Source organism: Dermacentor variabilis, chromosome 10 (genome assembly GCF_050947875.1).
Source record: "Dermacentor variabilis isolate Ectoservices chromosome 10, ASM5094787v1, whole genome shotgun sequence".
NCBI lineage: Eukaryota > Metazoa > Arthropoda > Arachnida > Ixodida > Ixodidae > Dermacentor > Dermacentor variabilis.
Genome location: NC_134577.1, coordinates 134927441 through 134946136, shown reverse-complemented (window position 1 = coordinate 134946136; position 18696 = coordinate 134927441).

Here is an 18696-nt window from a genome sequence, read left to right as displayed (position 1 = left end):
AGGGCTAGGATTCACCTCAATTTGAACAGAGAAAGAGTAAAATTGGTCAGGAAGCAACTGGTTAACTTAGAGGCAGTTAAGGTAAAAGCATACAAATTTAGGCTGGTACTTGCAAAGAAATATGTGAGAACGGGAGGTCGGCACGGGAGGCGCAGCGGTGGCGTAGAGGTAGAACACCCGCCTCGCGTGCAAGAGGTCCGTGGTTCGAATCCCGGTGCCGCGCAATGTTCTACCGGATTAAAAAAAATATCTGCGTGTTGATAAAATTGCATTAACAGGCGTGGAGTGTGGCCTGATCCCAGTGACCTGAACCGGTAACGCACTCCCTCACCAGAGCAGGATTGGCCACCCTGGCGTAGTACTTGGCCACAACCTCCTATATGAACACAACAACCAAACCCCGGCCCTCAGTCCCCAGCAGCTGCGAAGAAATTGACCATGGCGGTGGTCAGACCTGCGACGCAGAAGAGAGTGCTAAGAATCCCTGGCTCCGGACAGGCCGCCATTGGAATATGAACCTGGCAAAGTTTAACACTAGAACGTTATCTAGTGAGCTGAGTCTAGCAGTATTATTGGAGGAATTAGAGGGCAGTAAATGGGATATAATAGGGCTCAGTGACTCAGTACTCATGCTCAGTGAAGTTAGGAGGCCCAAAAAAGCATATACAGCAAGGTAAATATACCTGGTAGCGAAGCTTACATAGGAGCCCATAAGTTCAAAACATGGCGGTCTATCGCCGGTTAATGGGGCTTAGCGCCATCTGTATGTGGTGGGAACACTTCCGGCGGAAGAAAAAATAACATGACGCGATGCCCGTTAAAAGCAGAAGTGACGTCATTTTGTTTTCGAAGGCGCGAAACTTGTTTTGTTGTTCTTCCTTTGGAGCTATATATTCGAGTGCCCCGCCATTCGACTTGATGGGCGTTTCGAGCTTTCAGCGTGGAAAGCGATGCAGGAAAAGGCCAGCCGTACGGTTGTCGAAATCGCATCCCTGCACAGAACATACTTTCTTTGGAGGCCGACGAAAGCTGTAGGTGTAGAGTGCTTATCCTATTCTCGGATGCCAAGCCCGTCTGCCCGCGCAGTCGCACGAAAACTACACAATTATCTAGCGGTCGTAACTCACTACTTTTGACTGAACAGATTAAGAAGCAATGAAACTACCCGCGTCACCAAATTCAGACAAACTTCGACAAGCAAGAAAGCACAAATTGTGAGGGGGGCGTATTTCAACAGGTGATACGAGTGCGCCTTTCTGCCCATTTCAAAATGTGCCTTGCACTGCGAGTGATAGTGGCGTCAACGCCCCCTGTAGCGATGGGCGCTGAAAAAAATGCATTTATTATTAATAATGAAATTAAACGTATTTTCTTAACTCATCACGAATATATAAAATTGATTAGGAATTTTATTTTCGTTGAATGAATCTAACTGTGTCTCGTTTGAATTAAAAAATGCGTTTTTCTTTAGCAATGTTTGTTCCCTCCAAACATAGTCGCGCTTCAATCGCTCCTCCCATAACCCCCCATGCTGATGTCGGTGACAATCTGTACTGAACCGCTATTCACCCGAAGCTTCGCGACCTATTCGAATCGAGCTTGTATACAGCGCTAAAAAGCGGGCATGTCCTGTGCTACCGGGGCTTAGCGGAGAGACGAGAACTAGAGTTGGATTCCTCATTAACAAGAATATAGCTGGTAAAATACAGGAATTCTGTAGCAGTAACGAGAGTGTGGCATGTCTTCTTGTGAAACCTAATAAGAGGTACAAAATGAACATTGTACAGGTCTACGCCCCTACATCCAGTCATGATGACCAGGAAGTCGAAAGCTTCTATGAAGACGTGGAATCGGCAATGGGTAGAGTGAAAACAAATTACACTATACTGATGGGCGACTTCAATGCCAAGGTAGGCAAGAAGCAGGCTGGAGACAAGGCAGTGGAGGAATATGGCATATGCACTAGGAATAGCAGGGGAGAGCTATTAGTAGAGTTTGCGGAACAGAATAATATGCGGATAATTAATACCTTCTTCCACAAGCGGGATAGCCGAAAGTGGACGTGGAGGAGCCCGAACGGCGAGACTAGAAATGAAATAGACCTCATAATCTGCGCTAACCTTGGCATCATACAAGATGTGGACGTGCTCAACAAGGTGTGCTGCAGTGACCATAGGATGGTAAGAACTCGAATTAGCCTAGACCTAAGGAGGGAACGAAAGAAACTGGTACATAAGAAGTCAATCAATGAGTTAGCGGTAAGAGGGAAAATAGAGGAATTCCAGACCAAGCTACAAACAGGTATGCGGCTTTAGCTCAGGATGAGGACATTAGTGTTGAAGCAATGAACGACAAACTTGTGGGCATCACTAAGGAGTGTGCAAAAGAAGTCGGGGGGTAACTCCGTTAGACAGGATACCAGTAAGCTATCGCAGGAGACGAAAGATCAGATCAAGAAACGCCAATGTATGAAAGCCTCTAAATCTACAGCAAGAATAGAACTGGCAGAACTTTCGAAGTTAATCAACAAGCGTAAGACAGCTGACATAAGGAAGTATAACATGGATAGAATTGAACAGGCTCTCAGGAACGGAGGAAGCCTATAAACAGTGAAGAAGAAACTAGGAATAGGCAAGAATCAGACGTGTGCGTTAAGAGACAAAGCCGGAAATATCGTTACTAATATGGATGAGATAGTTCAAGTGGCTGAGGAGTTCTATAGAGATTTACACAGTACCAGTGGCAGCCACGACGATAATGGAAGAGAGAATAGTCTAGAGGAATACGAAATCACAGAGGTAACGCCCGGATAAGTAAAGAAAGCCTTGAGAGCTATGGAAGGGTTAAGGCAGCTGGGGAGGATCAGGTAACAGCAGATTTGTTGAAGGATGGTGGCCAAATTGTTCTAGAGAAACTGGCCACCCTGTATACACAATGCCTGATGACTTCGAGCGTACCGGAGTCTTGGAAAAACGCTAACATAATCCTAAAACATAAGAAAGGGGACGCCAAACACTTGAAAAATTATAGACCGATCAGTTTACTGTCAGTTGCCTACAAACCGTTTACTAAGGTAATTGCAAGTAGAATCAGGAACACCTTAGACTTCCGTCAACCAAAGGACCAGGCAGGATTCCGTAAAGGCTACTCAACAATAGACCATATTCACACTATCAATCAGATGATAGAAAGATGTGCGGAATATAACCAACCTTTATATACAGCTTTCATTGATCACGAGAAAGCGTTTGATTCAGTCGAAACCTCAGCAGTCATGGAGGCATTGCGGAATCAGGGTGTAGACGAGCCATATGTAAAAATACTGAAAGATATCTATAGCGGCTCCACAGCCAACGTAGTCCTCCATAAAGAAAGCAACAAAATCCCGATAAAGAAAGGCGTAAGGCAGGGAGATACGATCTTTCCAATGCTATTGACAGCGTGTTTACAGGAGGTATTCAGAGACCTGGATTGGGAAGAATTGGGGATAAGAGTTAATGGTGAATACCTTAGTAACTTGCGATTCGCTGATGATATCGCCTTGCCTAGTAACTCAGGCGAGACCAACTGCAATGCATGCTCACTTACCTAGAGAGGCATTGCCGGAGGGTGCGTCTAAAAATTATTCTGCAGAAAACTAAAGGAATGTTTAACAGTCTCAAAAGAGAACAGCAGTTTATGATAGGTAGCGAAGCACTAGAAGTGGTAAGGGAATACATCTACCTAGGGCAGGAAGTGACTGCGGATCCGGATCACGAGACTGAAATAATCAGAAGAATAAGAATATGCTGGGGTGCGTTTGGCAAGCATTCTCAGATCATGAACAGCAGGTTGCCATGACCTCTCAAGAGAAAAGTTTATAACAGCTGTGTCTTACCATTACTCACGTACGGGGCAGAAACCTGGAGGCTTACGAAAAGGGTTCTACTTAAATTGAGCACGACGCAACGAACTATGGAAAGAAGAATGATAGGTGTAACGTTAAGGGATAAGAAAAGAGCAGATTGGCTGACGGAACAAACGCGAGGTAATGATGTCTTAGTTGAAATCAAGAAAAAGAAATGGGAATGGGCAGGACACGTAATGAGGAGGGAAGATAACCGATGGTCATTAAGAGTAACGGAATGGATTCCAAGGGAAGGGAACGTAGCAGGCAGCGGCAGAATGTTAGGTGGGCGGATGAGATTAAGAAGTTTGCAGGGACAACATGGCCACAATTAGTACATGACCGGGGTAGTTGGAGAAGTATGGGAGAGGCATTTGCCCTGCAGTGGGCGTAACCAGGCTGATGATGATGATGTAGCCTTAGAACAGAGAGATGTTGATGATGACATAGAGGTAATGAATGAAACCGTAATGACGTTGGCTTCAGAGGCAGAAATAGAAGTGGGAGGCAAGGCACCAAGGCATCCAGTAGGCAAGCACTCCCAAGGAAGAATGGACCTAATAAAGAAACGACAAAAAATGAAAGTGTCCACTTCAAGACATAAGATAGAATTCGCGGAACTGTCAACACTGATTTATTTATTTATATATTTATTTATTTATGACAGCACCCACAGCGCCAGTGTGGCATTACAGTGGGGGGGGGTCAAGTAGTATACATAACGAACACTACAAGTCATTTCATAAAAAAATGCAAAATAATTTACGGCACTACATATACATCCTGAGAAACAACTTCAGTCATTAACAGAATATGTTATATTAATGACGAAAGAGAAAGATACATCATTAGACAGGATTGATCCTTGGAGCACAGCTTCATTCATCAAAAGAAAAAAGGAAGAAAAAAATGCATCATTGGACAGAATTGTTACAGAGTCTTGCGGTAACCTGTTCCAGTTCAAAATCGTCCTGGGGAAAATAGACATTCTTAGCATTTAGGTTTTGCATTTTATTTCTCTTACCTTATTCACAGGATCTAGACGTAAAGATACATAATCGGGCTGAAATATGTACTTATCGCGTTCAATACCAGTTCTAGAATGAAATATCGTTACGAATGATGTTTATTTAGGTCCGAGATGCAAGCTACAGGCTAGGCCAAGCTGGCGCAGAGTACCCCGAGATCACGCGCGCACACCCTACTTCTTCTTTCTCTGCCTCAGTCGCGCAGTGCTGCGACATTTTCCCCGGGGGCAGACGAAGCTCGCTGAGCGAGTGGAAGGGACCTGTGATTGTACTGCTTGAGTCTGGCCACGTGAACAACTTGCGTCGCACGTGAACGTCGATTACTTGCCGTCACTTTGCCGACGACATAGTTCACATCACTCAAGCGGCTGAGTATAACGAATGGTCCCGTGTAAGTGGCAAGAAACTTGCGGTACAATCCCTTTTTTTGAACAGGTGTCCCCAAACAAACATAATCACCGGGAGTAAAGCTGACGGGGATATGCCGCGCATCATAGCGAATCTTGTTGTTGCCTTATGAGGACAACGTCCTCAGATGCGCCAGCCGACGTGCGTCCTCAGCACGACACAGAGTTTGGGCGATGGAAGGATCTTCTTGGCACGATAAAGGTAGAATAGTGTCCAGAAAGCTTTGGGGAGCGCGTGCGTAGAGCAAAAAGAACGGCGCATATCCAGTAACTTCATGCTTGGCACTATTGTACGCGTACGTTACAAAAGGTAAGACGGCGTCCCAATTCTTGTGGTCAGCAGCGACATACATTGATAACATGTTGGTAATGGTTCGATTCGTCCGCTCCGTGAGGCCATTGGTCTGCGGGTGGTAAGGAGTGGAATGCCGATATGCAGAACCACAAAGCCGTAAAAGTACTACAACGACGTCGGCGGTGAATTGCCGTCCACGGTCACTGATGACAACCCGGGGAGCGCCGTGACGGAGTGTGACCTGATGCAACAAAAATGAAGAGACATCTGCTGCAGTGGCGGATGGAAGTGCCACCGTTTCCGTGTAGCGAGTGAGATAGTCTACGCGTACTATAATCCAGCGGTAGCCAGCTGACGTCTTTGGGAGTGGGCCAAGCAAGTCGATGCCGACTTTTGCAAAGGGTAGCGTCGGTGGCCTAACTGGTTGTAAATAGCCTGCTGGGGCCGCCGTCGTTTGCTTGTGGCGTTGGCAAACAGTACAGCTGGCGACATACTGTTTCGTTGTTTTCCAGAGCTTGGGCCAGAAAAATCTCTGTCTAAGTCGGTGTAGTGTGCGTGCAAAGCCAAGGTGCCCGGACGTGATATCGTCATGCATGGAACGAAGGACAGCAGGGCGCAGATTTTCGGGCACAACTAGAAGAAATGGGGGGCCATCCGCCGAGTAATTTTTTTTGTACAGCAAACCATTACGAAAAGTAAACGGTGTTGTTCCTGCTGGCTCACGTGCAGCTGCCCGTAGGAATTTCAAAGTAGGGTCGTAACGTTGCTTGCTCTCGAAGGTACGCAGGTCTGGAAAGTCGGAACAGATGGAAACTAGGTAGTCATCGAAGTCATCATCCTCAGCTTTAGTGTGAGGCGAAGGGAGACGGGATAGGCAATTAGCATCCGTGTGACAGCGCCCGCTCTTGTACTTAACGAAAAAGCTGTACTCTTGAAGGCGCAAAGCACAGCGGGCCAACCGACCAGACGGGTCACGCAGCCCAACCAGCCAACAGAGTGAATGATGGTCAGTCACTATCGTGAATGCGCGGCCATGTAGATACGGACGGAATTTCTGAATGGCGAATACGACTGCTAGGCACTCGAGTCAGTAACGGTGTAGTTTGTCTCCACTTTTGTAAGTGTCCAACTTGCGTAGGCAATTACATGCTCACGGCCATCGCAGAGTTGAAGAAGCACAGCGCCAACACCCGCACCGCTGGCGTCAGTGTGCAGCTCAGTTGACGCCTCCGGATCAAAATGCCGCAGTACCGGTCCAGAAGCCAAAAATTTCAGCTGTTGAAACACCGACTCGCTGTCAGCAGTCCACAAGTATGGGGTGTCTTTGTGAAGGAGATACGTGAGGGGAGAGGCAAGCTGTGCGAAATTCTTGATAAAGCGCCGGAACTATGAGCAGAGGCCCAAAAAGCTTCGCAGATCTTTCATCGTTTCTGCCTCTTGGAAGTCGCGAACCGCTGCTATCTTTTCAGGGTCTGGTCGTATGCCATCTTTGTCGACCAGAAAGCCTAGTACGAGGGCTTGACGCTCACCGAAATGACATTTCTTCGAGCTTAAAATAAGGCCAGCTTGCTGGATACAGTCAAGAACGATCGACAGGCGCTGATTGTGCTCGTGAAATGTCCGGCCGTAGATAATGACGTCGTCTAAATAGCACATGCAAATTTCCTATTTGAGTCCGTGGAGCACGGTATCCATAAATCGCTCAAATGTCACTGGAGCGTTGCATAAGCAAAAGGGCATAACGTTGAACTCAAAGAGACCGTCAGGTGTCACGAAGGTTGTCTTCTCCTTGTCTGAGGGGTGCATGGGGATTTGTCAATATCCCGACCGTAAATCAACAGAAGAGAAATACGACGCGGAGTGGAGGCAGTCAATGGCGTCATCTATTCGCGATAGGGGGTACACGTCTTTCTTTGTGACAGTGTTTAGGCGGTGATAGTCCACACAGAATCTCCATGAGTTGTCTTTTTAACTTCGCTAGGATCACAGGAGCAGCCCAAGGGCTACACGATTCCTGGATCACTCCTTTCTGTAACATTTCTTCTACCTGCTCGGCGATGACTTTTCTCTCTGAAGGTGAAACGCGGTAGGGCTTCTGACGAATTGGCGTTGCTTGCCCTGTATGGATGCGGTGTTGTATACGAGACGCCGGTGGCGTATGGGACGCTCGTTGGCCTTGAGCAAAATCAAACACTGGGGCGTAGCGAGCGAGCACAGCTTCCAGCAGACACCGCTCACTAGAAGACAGCGACTTGTTAATCATGCGCTTAAAGTCAGCAGAATTATCATGGTTGGAATTGCGGTTGAATTTCTTTTTGGCAGTTGACATTTCGACCGTTCCGACGCTGACAATGGCTTGCTCATCAAAACATGCCAGTTTAAGTCCTAGCGGCAATGTTATGGATTGGGTTGAAACGTTCACTGTCTACAAACGAGTACAGCCATCAGTGGTGACGAGGGAGCGAGGGGCTATCGCATTTTTCTTGAACGCGTTGTTATAGTCGGGCTCGGCTAAACCATAACAAGAACCTGTACGAGGGCGAGAAGTATTCACAGGTACAACCATTGCAGTCTGAGGGGGCAAACACACATCTTGTGACACGGGGAGAACGTCGGTGCCATCACTGGTGCTATCTGTCATTGAACTTTGTGCGTCGCGGCGAAGGGAAATCGCGTCACTTCCACAATCCAAAGTTGCCCCCCACTCACGCAAGAAATCAATTCCTAAAATAATGTCATGCGTTGTACGTTCAAGCACAGTAAATTCACTTCGAAATGTCTTGTCCCCTATCGTAACAGAAACGGAACAGAACCCAAGTGGGCGTAACATTTCCCCACCAACTCCACGAAAGGTAGCGTTCCGATCCCAAGAAAACATAACTTTTTGTCGAAGACGATTTTTGAAGGACAGGCTCATAACAGAAACTGGCGCCCCGGTGTCAACTAAAGTAAAAGCACTCACATTGTCAACTAAAACGCACACTTTCTTTTTAAACAATTTTACACCAGGGGGTCTTGATGAAGATGAACATACTGTGGCCTCACCCCCGTCGGTCGCACCAGCTAGTTTCCCATCGGCGGCGGTGATAACGAGTGACGACGAGGTGATAGAGAGCGTCGTTGTCGTGTTGGTGGTGGTGTCAGGCTGCGATCGGAAACGGGGAAGTCACTTCGGTTCGCGCGTCCCTGCTGCAGCCGCTGGAAGGAACTGGGATACGGCCAGGGCTCGTCAGCGGGCACGCGAGGTGTGTAGGAATTAAACCGTAGAGCACGCTGCTGGCGGCGGTGGCAATACCTAGCAATGTGTCCAGGCGCACCGCAGCTGTAGCAAATGCGGGAGTCGCGGCTTGTCGCGGGTGACACAGGTGACATGGGTGTTATGGGTGGAAACGTACTCTCAGGCTGGTTGTAGGAGGGAAGAGCCCACGGAACAAATCGCTGTGCATCTTGTCGGCGTCCCAGACTCGTCGGTTGCGGTGGCAAGTTGTTGCTCTCCGTACGATCAGCACACGTCCTGGGAGGTTCTTGATAACTCTGAGGTGCCCAGGTGGCCGGTGGCACACGAGAGCGATGATCAAATGCACACTGATGGCACAAATGAGCGTCGTCAACAACTTGAAAGCGTTCAAGCTCTTCTTTAACCACTTGCCGAATCACCAAGGAGATGTCGTCGTGGGTTGGGACGGACACACTTGCAATAGTAGTAACGTTGTCCAAGCGTCCAAACTTTGGCCCAATCCTTCTCATTTTCAGCGCTTCAAACGCCCAGCAGTGTTTCCTCAGATCAGACGGAATACTAAGATCTTCCTTCGTTATAAGAAAATTATAAACATCTTCAGCGATTCCTTTAAGCAGATGTCCTACTTTGTCTTTGTCTGTCATAGTAGAGCTGACGATTCCGAGTAATTTCAGAACAGCCTCTATGTACGTTGTATACTTTCCACCAGGTAATTGAGCTCGTCGGGAAAGCGTCTGCTCAGCCTTCTTAGAGATCGGGTCCCCGAAGCACTTGGTGAATTCTTCTACAAAATTGTCCCAGCTTGTCAGAACGCTCTCGTGGTTTTCAAACCACAGGAGCGCGGTTCCAGCGAGAAAAAAAACCACGGTATCCAGCTGCTTCGTAGTGCTCCAGTGGTTGTGGCGACTCACTCTTTTGTAGTGTTTAAGCCAGTCGTCGACGTCTTCGTCCGCCTTCCCCGAAAAGGTGGGTGGCTCTCGCAGCGGTGTCCAGTAGCCAGCCTGACCTCCGTGATTGCTGTCTGGTCCGCCACAGGTGGGGTCGTCACTGCCTTCTCCGGAATCGGCCATGTCCGCTTCTTGTGGTCGTAAACCGGCCAAGCGCCTACTCCGTCGGGCAGTTGGTAGAGCTGGGTCGTCCAGGATCGTCCAAGATTTACCCCGCACGTCCACCAAAGATGTTACGAATGATGTTTATTTACAGGGTGAAACGAGGTCCGAGATGGAAGCTACAGGCTAGGCCCAGCCGGCGCAGGGTACCCCGAGATCACGCGCGCACACCCTACTTCTTCTTTCTCTGCCTCAGTCGCGCAGTGCTGCGACAATGTGTTATGAAAGAACTTTAACCTGAGTGGGCACGGGAGAGCGGCAGCGATGCAGCGACAGTGGGCACGGGGGAGCGGGAGCGATGCAGTCGTCGCTCACAAGTCCCCTTTTCTACTATGTCCAGTTTGTCGTGCTGCTCGTGCTGCTCGTGCCATGGCTTCCTTGGTCTCTTGAGTTGTCAGCGACGATGTCGGCACCGCTACTACTTGAGCTGTTGCTTTTGGAACCGGCGATCGACTGTTCTGGCCTACACTACACGGACATGCGCAGAACCACCTTCTTCATTACTCATCACGAAAGGGCGTCATCATCGACAGCGCTATCCTACCAGAGTATAAGAAGCGGACTTCGGCTACCTATCTTCAGTGGGCACGGGACAGCGGCAGCGATGCAGTCGTCGCTCACGAATCCCCTTTTCAACTATGTGCAGGTAAGTAACAGCTTAACGCTTTATTCCAAGCGCACGAGTAATGCCTGCCTGCTGCTTCTCCCGTGCTCAAGTGCTTTGTTCATAACAATATGCGAATGTGTACTTGTTACGAAACAACTGCTGGTCTGCGGTGATATTGAAATGAGTCCCGGACCTACCCATAGTAGTGTGCTAGCTGCCATTGCAGCCCTCTCTGAAAAAATTGACACACGGCACAAGGAATTACTGGATGCCTTCCATGAACTGAAAAATAACCAAGAAGCGCTGGCCCACAAAGTTTGCGACATGACGAATAGGTTGACTGCTCTTGAGGCAATCGTTGAAAATATTGAATGCAATAGATCTGAAGCTGAAATCTCGAGCATTGTATCAGAGGTAGCCCAGACACAGAACGTTTTAATACAATCCCGTCTGGACGACTTGGAAGACTGTTCCAGACGTGACCAACTTTTGTTTTATGGCATCCCTGACAATTCAGCTGAAACATGGGCTCAGTCAGAAAGCACTGTGCGTGATTTGATCTCGAGACATCTTAACTTGCAATTATCCGATAGCGATATTTCTAGAGCACACAGACTAGGCAGTTTTAATGACGGCAAACCTCGCCCTATTATTCCCAAATTCTCTTCAGCGAAGCTCAAGGACACGATCTTCTCCCCAAGAAGTAAAATTAAAATCTCCGGCATAACTGTCGGTGAAGATTTTTGTTGATCAACCCGTCAATCGCGTAAGAAGTTAATTGAATTTAGTAAGCGCAAGGCCCAGTCAGGTTCACTGCGATATAACAAACTCATCATGGATAATAATATGTATGCTTACTGCGCAGTTACTGACTCAGTGCGCGAAATAGAACCTGTTGCTAAGACGCATGCGCGGGGCATTGGGGGCGCAACTTCAAGTTCATCATAGCTGAGAACCGTTAAGACGGAAACGATGTGTCGCTGCTCTTTGCAAATGCGCGGCGCATTCTTAACAAACGTGTCGCGTTATCTTCAGCCATAGATTCATGCACTGCTGATATAATTGTTATAACTGAGACCTGGCTCTCTGCTAAGATAAAGGATTCCGAAATATTCCAATGTGAAAAGAATTACAATGTATACCGCTGGGACCGTGACGTCCGATCTGGGGGCGGTGCACTTATTGCTGTTAATGACATGTTCGCATCCTCAGCAGTTGCAGTCGTATCGTCTTTGGAACTTGTTTGCGCAAGTGTATCTATTGCAAATCGTGAATTTATTTTCTGTGCATTGTACCGTCATCCAGCTGCCTCATCTTCTTTTTGTAACGATCTTTATGATGTCCTTAATAGCCTTGTAATTAGATTTCCCAACTCGCCTCTGTTTATTTTAGGCGACTTCAACTTTACCACAATATTATGGAACAGTGATTCCATTACCGTAAAAAATGTCTCATCGTAATTATGCAATTCCTTAATCTTTGTGCTGACTTTAACCTTATTCAACTCGTTCATGAGCCGACTCGTACAACCGCAACATCTTCCAGTATTCTTGACCTACTATTTACAATTCCAGAGTTAGTTTCTGACTTAACTTACCTCCCAGGATTAGGTGACCATTCATTAATTCTCTGTACCTTAAAAACACGACACAGAAATTCGAAAAAAAATGCAAAATAATACGCGACTATAGAGCTGATACAAGTTCAATAATAGCTGAGTTAGAATTATTTACAGAAGGCTATGTCAGCAACTTCGGCAAACATTCCATAGAAGACAAAGGGACTATGTATAAAGAAAAGATTCTACATCTTGTTGAACGGTATATTCCGAAAAAGAAAATCATCTACAATTCCCGGTCACCGTGATTCAACTCTTCGTTAAAGCGCCTATCAAATAAAAAGAAAATAATATTCCGTCGCGCAAAGCGAACTAACAATACTGATCATTGGGCGGCACATCAGCGATTTCATAAAGAATATACTGGTGCGATTCAGAGCGCAAAAGATTTTTTTCTTAACAACACCCTGCCATAGGTAGTTCGAACAAACCCTCGCAAATTTTGGAGCGTTGTCAGTGGTTCAACAACACGACTCATACAGTTATCTGATAGCGATGACACTATCCTTCCTCTTAGCCAGTCTTGCACAGCATTAAACAACGCATTTCCATCTTCAACACAGCTGCTCCTGCATTATGACCCCGTTTACCTGGCCAAAACTTTCCCCCTATGGACCCCATTGTTATAGATTGGGTTGGCGTTACCAAGTTCATTGACAATCTGAAGATCTCCTCTTCCGCTGGTCCTGACCTACTCAACTCAAAGATGCTAAAAATAACCATTGTACTCCGCAATCAATCTCTCAAACTTTTTTGAACAATTGTTACGGTGTTCCACATTACCCAGCGACTGGAAAGAGGGGAAGGTGGTCCCTTTCTTCAAATCGGGTAATGCTCATTCAGCAGATAACTATCATCCGATCTCAATGACTAGCATACCGTGCAAAATGATAGAACACATCATACATTCGCAGCTAATTGAATTTTCGGTGAACAATTCCTTTTTTTTAATAATTCTCAACAGGGATTTAGGAAAATGCTTTCGTGTGAGGCCCAACTATTAACGTTTACTAATGCTCCGTTTATAGCTACTGACCTCGTTTGCGATATAGACTGCATTTTTCTTGATATCGCAAGGCATTTGACACAGTACCTCATGACTTACTCCTTTTCAAGCTTAGTAAACCTAATATCGACACTAGCGTATTTAACTGGATTAAAGACTTTCTTTCAAACCGTACTCAATATGTAACTGCTAACAATTATTCTTCTGCGCTTTCTTCTGTTACGTCCAGCGTACCACAGGGGTCTGTACTGGGCCCTTTGTTCTTTCTTGTATATATAAATGATCTTCCTGACAGTATTGTTTTTTCATCAATTAAGCTTTTTGCAGATGACTGCGTAATTTACAACCAAATAACAAATTTATCGTATTCACTAAATATCCAAAAAGACCTCGATCAATTATCTCTATGGTGTGACAAATCGCTTATGCAATTAAACGTTAACAAATGTAAAACCATGAGAATAACCCGGCGCCCTCACAGTACAAACCACGGTTATTACCCTAAAGGGGCCCCCTTGAATCCCGGTAACTCCTACAAGTGCCTGGCATTAATAATACTAACGACCTCTCCTGGAACATGCACGTTGATTACGTAACCCGCAATGCTAACCGCACTCTTGGCTACTTGCGCCGAAACTTTTCCAAAGCGCCATTTTCCTAAAAATTAATTCTTTATAAAACCTTAGTCCGTCCAAAACTAGAATATGCATCCAGCATCTGGGGCCCCAGTCAATCCATACTAATTGCTTCCCTTGAATCTGTTCAGAATCGCGCAGCCCGGTTTATTCTATCAAATTATTCCCGCTCCGCTTCTGTATCCACTATCAAGAACACACTAAACCTGCCTGATCTGTCTTTACTTCGTAAATTAAGTGTAAAAAAGCTGTCTTTTTCTTCAACCGACGCACATTTCATCGCGTGTGGAGCACAAGTTCAAGGTTGGTGTGCCATTTTGCCGAACCTACTTATATAATTATTCTTTTATTCCAAAAACCAGCGCAGAATGGAACCACCTTCCTGCATCCATCGCTGACATTATCGACACTAAGTTCAGAAGTGCCATTGAAGAATACTTATTTTGTTAACTTGTATTTTCATAAATTGTATTATTGCACACTTGTATACGTATTACCCACTCCTTTCTGTGAAGCCCTCGGGCATTACAGAAATTTCTGTAATGCCCTCGGGCATTACAGAAAACGAAGAAAATCACCTGAGTGATTTTCTTCGTTCCTTCAATAGTTCCCAGCCAAGATTCTCTTTCGCACGTGATACGTTGAAATGCCTAGACTAACTACGGAACACAGAAAGAGCTGCTAAATTTTGCGCTCTTTCGAATGTTTGTATATCAACCTTTACCCAAGGGTCCCATACAGTGCAAGCATAATCGAGGACAGATCTAACATTCGTATATACTGGAGTTGCTCAGTTTCCGAAGAAAAATGTTTTGCATTGCGTCGCAAGAAACTTAGTACCCTACACGCCTTGGCTGAAACGTATTCAATATGACGGTGCCATGACAGATTGGGGGTAAAAAAAAAACACCAAGGTATTTGAACTCGGATACAGATGACAGCTGTTGCGTACTTATTTTGTATTTAAATTGATGAGGAGTACGTTTTCTTGTAAAAGACAGGTGAACAGTTTTCTGCAAACTTATACGCATGCCCCAGCTTTTGCTCCGATCCGTCACATTGTTCAGATCCTCTTGCAAGGCAAGACAATCATTTTAATTATGGATAACTCTATATATCACACAATCATCTGCGAATAAACGTACAGGAGATGAAATATCAACACATATGTCCTTCATGTAGATTAAAAATAGGAGAGGGCCCAGGACGGATCCCTGTGGTACTCCTGACGTTACCTCAATGTCATCCGAGTGTTGACTGTTTAAAACTACTTTCTGGTGCCTTGAGCTTAAATATTCCTTATTGCAAGCAATAACTGATGTATTTAAATCATACCATGGTAACTTCTCTACCAATAAATCGAGCGGAACAATATCAAAAGCTTTCTCAAAATCGAGAAAAACCGAATCAATAGAGCAGCTATTATCTAATGCACTTGCTATATCATGTGTTAATTCTGTTAGCTGGATAATGCAGGAAAAACCCGTACGAAATCCCTGTTGGCGAGGACTTAGCAGTGAGTATCTGTTTAAGTGGTTTATAATGCTAGTAAAAAGGATATGTTCAAACACTTTGCAAACAATACATGTTTAAGAAATTCGTGGATAATTGAATACAAGGTTACGGGGTCCAGACTTGTGCACAGGGACAACATTTGCAGATTTCCAATTATCAGGTAAGGCACTTTCTTGTAATGATTTAACAAAATTAACACGAAGATATTTTAAGACTGAGTCAGCACACGATGATAGTAGTGCAACGGGTAACCCTTCAGGACCGCAAGCCTTACCAACGTCCAGCCGCTTTAGTATCAGTTCAACTCCCCTCTGATCAATTATAATGTCTTCCATGGGTTCACCACACATTTTGCCAAAATTTGTATTCATTTTGCTGCTGTTTTCACGTGCACAGAACACCGAAGCAAAGAATGCGTTGAAGCATTTTGCTTTGGCTAGATTTTCGTGAACGACGGTGCCAGCATCGTCTAAGGGGGAATTGATAAGTCGTCCTTTCTATTCATTTTGATAAGCTTCCAGAATACTTAAGCTGGTTTTTAATTCGCGAGGGGCAAGAGCCGAAAAATTTTTCCTTAGCCTGTTTCACTGCAATTTTCATTTCTTTTGTAAGTTGATGCAATTTAACTTTTGTTGTGGCCGACCGGTTCATTTTGTAGCTAGCGTAACCATACTGCCTTGGCTGGGCGATTTTGCGTACTTCCTTCGTATACCATGGCTTACTTCTTCCACGCCGTGACGTCATCAACCACGATGGAGCGTATTGTTCACGCAATTCAAAGATTTTGCTTTTAAATATGCGCCACAGCTCATGCATGTCATTAGATTCTGATAAGGTTTCAAAGACATCCTAATAAGCATCTAGTGCTCGACATATGTCAAGTGTACGGGCTTTTTTGTAAGCATATATGCGTCGCTGGCCGCAATTGACAATTTTAGCGTATGTGAGGTTCATGTTACGAACGACAGCGTTATGATCCCCTATTCCAGCTACTGTCATTGTAGAGTGCACTACCATGGGAAGGTTAGTGAACAGCAAATATAATATATTATTTCCTCGAGTAGGTTCCAGCACTAGTTGAGATAAGGCGAAGGAGTGGCATATCCTTATTATTTCTTTACTTGACGGATTTCCTAAGTTACCTGTAATGCTTGGTCAGGACCAATCAACTTTAGGTAAGTTAACGTCACCACCTACGAATAAGATATCGGCCTCTATTGTCTCTATGGTATCAGACAGGTCACTGAGCACTTTAACCGGGCACCCAGGTGGGCGATAAAACAAACACATTGTAAGGAATTTCCCATTCTGTAACCTAAGTTGAACCCATACTGACTCATTTGGCCAACATCAACGTCAAGCTTCCGGGAGTCGACTGTCTCATGAATTAAAATAAAAACGCCTCCTCCACGACAACTGCGATCCTTCCTATAACAGACGCAGCCCTCCGGAAATACTTCGCAATCACCTATATCGCCGTCCAGCCACGACTCGGTTCCAGTTACTGCAGTTGGCTTCGCAATTGCCAGAAGTCTGAAAAAGTGGTCGGTTTTGTTGCGAATACTTCTGCAGTTTACTAGGAGTATTGTGAAAGCGGAGTACTGTGGCCATGCCTGTCAAGCAGACCGTACAACCTGTTTGAGCGACTCATCATATACATACTTCGTCTTGTTCAAGCATAGAGTGTCTTACATTAGGTTTACCTTATCGCCTTCTGTTCGGTGCTCCTTCGCGTACTCCCATAGCTGTTTCCTTTTTTTCCGCACACCCTCCGAAAAGTATTCCGATATGCTAATTTCTGTTGCCTTCAACTTTTTTGCATTTGCCAGTACAGCCTGCTTGTCTTTGAACGTGGTAAATTTGGCGATTATTGGTCGGTTTTTCCCCGACTGGTGAAACAAGGTGAAAATAAGTGATGTTCGAAAATATAACGTGAGCAAGACTGAAAAAGACGTAACAATGCACGCAGCCCGAAATCCGTACGAAGGAAACTTGGCATAGGACAAACCAAGATGTATGCACTGAAAGATAAGCAGGGTAATATTCTTGCTCCTGTGATCCCCGTGAATGACGTCATAGCGGGCCCGACCTATAAAGGGCAACGGCGGCGTTCGCGCGATGTCCTGAGGCGCTGGTGCGCGTTTTCTTGCAAAAAACAGCCGCTTTCTTTTGTTTCCGCCATTTTTAAATAAGATATTCGTGTTCAATGGACTGAAAAGTGTAGAATGCCGCATGGAACTGATTCTTTTTTTCGAAAAGTGCTTCAGCTTCTCTTTAAGGTAGCGTAACAAAGCCTATTATGCATAAAGGTTCTACGACTAACTCTGATATTACTACATACGCCTGGCGGCGCAAGCTACATATGTCATGACTCCGACTACACCGGACGCCCTCCATATTATTCTAGTTGATCGTGTTCACTGCACCGAGGCAACAGAATAATCATGGCCGCAGGTGCCTTTAATGTACCTAGACCTTACAAGCCACCGCTGCGTGTGCCAGGGGAGTTGTCCGTGCGAACACTCCCTGGCACACACCTGCCTCGGCTGGCCCAACCTACGTACTGTTCTGCTTCGAGCGTTGACCACCCCACTGTCCCGTTTGTCGGTTGCATGTACCCTACTGCTGGATCATCATCATTATCATCATTATCATCATCATCATAACCATCAGGCTGGTTACGCCCACTGCAGGGCAAATGCCTCTCCCATACTTCTCCAACTACCCCGGTCAAGTACTAATTGTGGCCATGTTTTCCCAGCAAACTTCTTAATCTCATCCGCCCACCTAACTTTCTGCCGTCCATTGCTACGCTTCCCTTACCTTGGAATCCAGTCCGTAACCTTTAATGACCATCGGTTATCTCCCCTCCTCATTACATGTCCTGCCCATGCCAATTTCTTTTTCTTGATTTCAACTAAGATGTCATTAACTCGCGTTTGTTCCCTCTCCCAATGTGCTCTTTTCTTATCCCTTAACGTTACACTTATCATTCTTCTTTCCATAGCTCGTTGCGTCGTCCTCAATTTAAGTAGAACCCTTTTCGTAAGCCTCCAGGTTTTTGCCCCGTACGTAAGTACTGGTAAGACACAGCTGTCATACACTCTTATCTTGAGGGATAATGACAACCTGCTGTTCATGATTAGAGAATCCCTGCCAAACGCACCCCAGCCCATTCTTTTTCTTCTGATAATTTCAGTCTCTTGATGCGGATCCGCGCTCACTACCTGCCCTAAGTAGATGTATTCCCTTACCACTTCCAGTGCCTCGCTACCTGTAGTAAACTATGGTGTCGTTGTTTACTTTAATGTTTATGCATTTTGCAATAACACTGCAAGTGTTCAAGAACTGT